This window comes from Callorhinus ursinus, unplaced genomic scaffold (genome assembly GCF_003265705.2).
Source record: "Callorhinus ursinus isolate GAN/ISIS: 27379988/994484 unplaced genomic scaffold, GSC_fseal_2.0 scaffold138, whole genome shotgun sequence".
NCBI lineage: Eukaryota > Metazoa > Chordata > Mammalia > Carnivora > Otariidae > Callorhinus > Callorhinus ursinus.
The window spans coordinates 189,260-195,657 of NW_027397200.1; the positions used below are offsets into that span (position 1 = coordinate 189,260).

Genomic DNA, 6,398 nt, shown 5'->3' on the forward strand with positions numbered 1-6,398 from the left:
TTGGCAAATCTGTAAGCAGTTGCACCTCTGATTTCAGGAAAGTGGGATGCCTTTCATGTTTTAGTTCTTTGGTTCTTCAGATACAGGCATACCTCATTTTACTGCACTATGCTTTATTATGCTTTTCAGATATTGTAATTTTAATAAATTGAAGGTTTGTGGCAGCCCTGCATGGAACACATTTATTGGTACCATTTTCCCAACAGTATTTGCTCAGTTCATGTCTCTCTGTCACATTTTGGTAATTCTCACAATAGTTCAAACTTTTTCATCATTATTATTATATTTGTTATGGTGATCCATGGTCAGTGATCTTTGATATTACTATTATAATTGTCTTGGGACACCACACACTGCTTCCATATAAGATGGCAAACTTAATCACAGTGTTGTATGTGTTCTGACTTGTGTGCATGCCCCACTGACAAGCCTTCCCCCTGCCTCTCTCCCTCTCCTTGGAACTCACTATTCTTTGAGACACAACAATATTAAAGTTAGCCCAATTAATAACCCTACAATGGCTCCTAAGTGTTTAAAGGAAAGGAAGAGTCACCTGACTCTTACTTTAAATCAAAAGCTAGAAATGACTGAACTTAGTAAGGAAGGCATGTCAAAAGCTAAGTCTCTGGATTCAGTTAGCCAAATTGTAAATTCAAAGGAAAAGTTCTTGAAGGAAACTAAAAGTGCTACTCCAGTGAACACACAAATGATAAAAAAGCAAAACTGCCTATTTACTGATATGGATGTGGTCTGGATAGATCAACCAGCCACAATACTCCCTTAAACCAAAGCCTGATCCAGAGCAAAGCCCTAACTATTCATTCCTGTGAAGGCTGAGAGAAGTGAGGAAGCTTCAGAAGAAGAGTTTGAAGTTGGCAGAATTGGTTCATGAGATTTAAGGAAAGAAGCCATTTCCATAACGGCTGATGTCAAAGCTGCAAAGTTATTCAGACAATCTAGCTAAGATCATTAATGATGGTAGCTACACTAAATAACAAGTTTTCAATGTAGATGAAACAGCCTTATATCAAAAGAAGATGCTATCTAGAACTTTCATAGCTGGAAAGCTGAAGTCAGTGCCTGGCTTCAAAGCTTCAAAGGACAAGCTGACTCTCTTGTTAGAGGCTAATATAGCTGATGACTTTAAGTTGAAGCCAATGCTCATTGACCATCCCAAAAATCCTAGGGCCCTTAAGAATTACATGAAATCTACTCTGCCCAAGCTCTAGAAATGGCACAATAGAGCCTAGGTGACAGCACATCTGTTTACAAAATAGTTTACTGAATGTTTTAAGCCCACTTTTGAGACCTATTGCTCCAAAAAAAAGACTTCTTTGAAAATATTACTGCTCATTGACAACGCTCCTGGTCACCAAGAGCTTTGATGGTTATATACAATAATACTAATATTGTTTTCATGCCTGCTAACACAACATCCATTCTGCAGCCCATGGATCAAGGAGTAATATCTGCCCATAGATAGTGATTCCGCTGATGGATCTGGGCAAAGTCAGTTGGAAACCTGGAAAGGATTCACCATTAAGAACATTCATGATTTATGGGAAGAAGTAAAAATATCAACATGAACGGGAGTTTGGAAGAAGTTGATTCCAACTCTCACAGATGACCTTGAGGGGTTCAAGACTTCAGTGGAGGAAGTAACTACAGGTGTGGTAGAAATAGCAAGAGAATGAGAATTAGAAGTGGAACCTGAAGATGTGACTGAAGTTCTGCAATCTCATGATCAAACTTGAATGGATGAGGAGTTGTTTCTTAGGGATGAGCAAAGAAAGTGGTTCTTTGAGATGGACTGTACTCCTGGTGAAGATGCTGTGAAGACTGTTGAAATGACAACAAAGGACTTGGAATATTACATTAACTTAGTTGATAAGGCAGTGGCAGGATTTGAGAAGGTCGACTTCTTTCAATTCTGAAAGAAGTTCTGTGAGTAAAATGCTGTCAAACAGCATCCCACGCTACAGAGAAATTGTTCATGAAAGGAAGTCAATCGATGGGGCAATTTCATTGTAGTCTTATTTTAAGAACTTGACTTAGCCACCCCCATTTCCAGCAACTGCCACCCGGATCAGTCAGAAGCCATCAACATCTAGGCAAGACCCTCTGCCAGATTTACAACTAGGTGAAAGCCCAGATGTTGGTTAGCATTTTTTAGCAATGAAGTATTTTTTTATTGTTATGTTAATCACCATACATTACATCATTAGTTTTTGATGTAGTGTTACATGATTCATTAGCAATGAAATATTTTTTAATTAAGGCATGTACATTGTTTTTTTTAGACACAATGCTATTGCACACTTAATAAACTGCCGTATAGTGTCAACATAACTTTTATATGTACTGGGAAACCAAAAAATCCATCTGACTTGCTTTATTGCAATATTAGCTTTATTGGGGTGGTCTGGAACTGAACCTGCAATATTTCTGAGGGATGTTTGTGCTTTTAATTACCCTACACAATGTGTCAGCTGCCTTGACAAGAGTTTTATAACAAGGACCTGATTTTATTTCCACAACAATCCTGAGAAATAGGTACTGATGTCTCCATTTAACATAAGAATATATCATGTACATTACCCTGAATGTCCATTTGATGCCATGTCAATTGCCACTCCATGCACACAGACAAGTGCTGTTCTGGATTCTGGGAAGAAGCAGAGAATAGGACCACAAAGACCTAGTATAGGGCACCAGGCAAGCAGCTCCCAAGATTGTGTGAGATAATGTGTACAAATGTGTTTGCTAGGCCATAAAGTGCCACATGCCCTGAGGGACATCCTGGCAGAAATAAAGGCTCAGCACACTATGAAAGTTGGCTAACACTGTACCATGTGAATCAGAGAGCTTAGAAGACCTGTCACTTGTGACTGTCCCACCACAGCCTTCAACTGGGAGGCTGGTGGTCTTGACTTTCAAGGTCCTGGAGGTCAGACAGAACACTATGCTAGTTGCCCAATTTTCACAAGCTGTGAGGAGACATCCTTTCCGCTCCATCCCCCATTCTCCACATGTTCCAGCTCCTTCCACAGTGCCTGTTCTGGGGCTGGGAGGATGCTCAGCAGAGAAAGGCCCAGAGCCCTGGCACTCCTCACCCTGGAGTGGGGCTGGGGAATCCTCCTGTTCTCTTGAATCCCTGCCTGGACTTGTGCTTGAAGGTCTGAGAAGCACGTGGAGAACACATGAATTAACTCTGAATTCACAACTTGTATTTGTGATAAACTGCCATCTCCTGTTGACATTAATGCTTTAGTAAAAAATTGTTTATTGTACTATATTTTATTTGTTTATTAATATGCTGCTCTTAAATCCATGGCAAAGGGTACCTATGTTACAAGTTTTATGAAGCAGAAATAGAAAATCACAACCAAGGAAAGGAGACATATCAGATATGGGAATCAAAAGGAATAGTTTTTCTTGGTCATTTTGAAACAAAGAACAAAGTATATAACTTTCTATTATAAAAGCAGTGCATACTTCGAACATTTGTAAAATATAGAATGCGTCAAAAATAAAAATATTCTGTTGGCCTAAAGTATACTTGTGTTACTTTAGAGAATACAATTCCTTATTTTATTATTACTTACAGTAGGTATTTTATTGTATGCTGCTGTCATATAATAAATATGTAATTTTATATAAATAAATAATAAAATAATTACCCTTGTGAAATAGAAATTTATGAAAATTCAGAGAGGTAAATGTTAAGGACTGACAAAAGTTTGTATGTATGGCACCTGTTATAGGGATAAGCTTTTGTACATGCTTCAAATTTAGTTCTCCTTTGAACATTCACAGGTTCATTAAAAGTGGTTTAGAAAACAATCCAAAGATTCTTGGCATTACAAAAAGTAACAGGCTTTCTGGGGTCTGAAGAGATTCTTACTTGAAGATTCCCCAGTCAGCAGGGAGTCATGTTGAGCCTTCTGCAGACGGAATCATTTCAAGTCTGTAGCTGCCTGGGAAACCTTCACCCAGTGGAGCCTTGCTTCCAGCAGGAGCTGTTGAAGGACTTTCTTCAGAGTGACAGCACTGGAGGAACCAGATATAGCACTCATTAGGGTCAAGCCAGCTTGTGGGTGCCCCGATGGGTTGTGTCTTAGGTCCATGGGACCAGAATGAGGGGCAGTGCAGCCCATATTTATTATTTTAAAGCCTACTTTTTTTCACTTAACAACATATTTTTATTTTTCTACAGTATGTCTTAATGACTAGTTGTACCTCAGTATAGCGAATCATTTCTCTACTGCTGATAATTTACATTGCTTTTTCCTTTGCTCTTACAAAATTTTTGCGGTAAACACACTTATACATAAGCTTGTAAATATTGCCAATTGTTTTCTTAGCTTAAATTCCTAGAAGCAGGATCCCTGAATCTCAGCACATTCATCACATTTTATCCACAGGCAAGGACACAGGCTCTAGAGTCTGACCACTTAGGATTGTCATCCAGCTCTGCCACCAGCCAGCTGAATGGCCTTTGAAGGAAGATCTTGCAGGACCAAGTTTCCTCCCTTGTGAATGTGGATATTAACAGTACCTCCTTTATTGAATTGCTATGACACCCAAGTGGCCTAATAGATGGTAAGCCCTTAGATCCTGGCCTGGCCCACAGTGAGTACAAAATTCTTGGCTATCATCATCATTATTATAGTTATGGGTGCCAACATGTCATCCTGAAAGAGTGTCCCAATTTTAACTCCCACAGGCATTGTATGGGAGCATTCATTTTCACACACCTTTGTCAATGCTGGGTATTATGATTCCTCTTATTTCATTGTTTGTCAACCTGATAAGCAAACTTGTTGCTTTTATTTTACTTCTTTGATCACTAGTGATAAACATTTTTTTGATGTCTTATTGATTTATTCATTAGTGAATTTCCTATTCATGATTTTTTTTGTTTTGGCTAAATTGCTCATCTTTTTCTTTATGGATTTCTTTAATATATTAATAATGGATATTACCTTTTGCTGGTCATGTATGTTGTAAATGTATTTTTCCCAAGGTTTTTTGGTGCTATTTAATTTTGTTTCTACTTGTAGACATAGAAATTGTATTTTTTTTGTTGTTCTTGCTTATTATGCTTGTATACTGAAAAGATTACCATGAGATAAGTTGTATTTTTCCATTTTTTTTAAGATTTTATTTATTTTGAGAGAGAGAGAGAGTGGGTGAGAGAGGGAACACAAGCAGGGGGAGAGGCAGAGGGAGAAGCAGACTCCCCATTGAGCAGGGAGCCTGATGTGGGACTTGATCCCAGGACCCTGGGATCATGATCTGAGTTGAAGGCAGATGCTTAACTGCCTGAGCCATCCAGGCGTCCCTGTATTTTTCCAATTTTTTAAAAATATTTTTTTACTTTTACTTTTTGAATTCAAATGAAATTAATTTGAAATTTTTATAGTTAATTTCTCCACTTTTTTGTTTTATTATTAATTAATTAATTATTATAGACTAAATTATATATTTTGGTTTGTTCCTTGGTTATATCTACTCTTTGCCATTAATCTCTGTCTTTTCCTATGCTTGTATTTTAAATTGTTTGTAGCTTTATAAAATACTTTAATATCTGTTGATACAAGTCCACTTTTCACTAATTTTTTTAAAAATATTTTCTCAGCTATTATCATCTTATTATTTCCATAAATAAACTCTGGAATAATTTGTTACTGCTAAGAAGAAAAATGATTTTGATTAACATTCCATCCATTTTATAAATTAACTTGGGGAGAATTGATATTTTTACTGTTTGTACTTTCCTACCTAGAAACATGGAAGTTATTTCTTATTTAATCAAGGTATTTTAAAATAAATTGTTTCAGATTTACAGAAAAATTACAAAGATAGTACAGCATTCCTGTTTACCCTGCACACAGTTTTCCCTACTGTTAAGGCCTTGCATTATTGTAGTACATTTGTCACAACTAATGAACCAATATCAATATATGTTACTAACAACTAATGTCCATACTCAATTTATCCATCTCATTTGTTTACTCCTAATGTCCTTTTTCTGCCCCAGCATCTCATCCAGGATACCACATTAGTCACCATGTCTCCTTGGGCTCTCTAGACTGTGGTAGTTTCTCAGACTTTCCTTGTTTTATATGACCTTGACCACTTTCAGGAGGGCTGGTCAGGTAGAATACTCCTCGGTTTGGGTTTGTCTGTTTTTGTTTTTTTTTTATGATTAGACTAGACATTGTTTTTTAGGTCATGGGAGCTAGAGCAAAAAGGAAAGCAGAATAAGTTACAGAGGTCTTGTTTTCCTCAAAGGAGACTTAAAAAAAAAAGTGTCTATCAGTGGGACCTTACAGAAGAGACATCATCACGTGACAAGAAACACCCAGTCTCCGGGAAGAGTGTGGTAACATACA

General features: G+C 37.3%; 1 pseudogene; it reads right to left on the reverse strand.

Annotated features, from left to right (window-relative positions):
- Positions 1–3,860: 3,860 nt before the first annotated feature.
- Positions 3,861–4,127, reverse strand: LOC112814521 (guanine nucleotide-binding protein G(I)/G(S)/G(O) subunit gamma-5 pseudogene; annotated as a pseudogene).
- Positions 4,128–6,398: the final 2,271 nt, after the last annotated feature.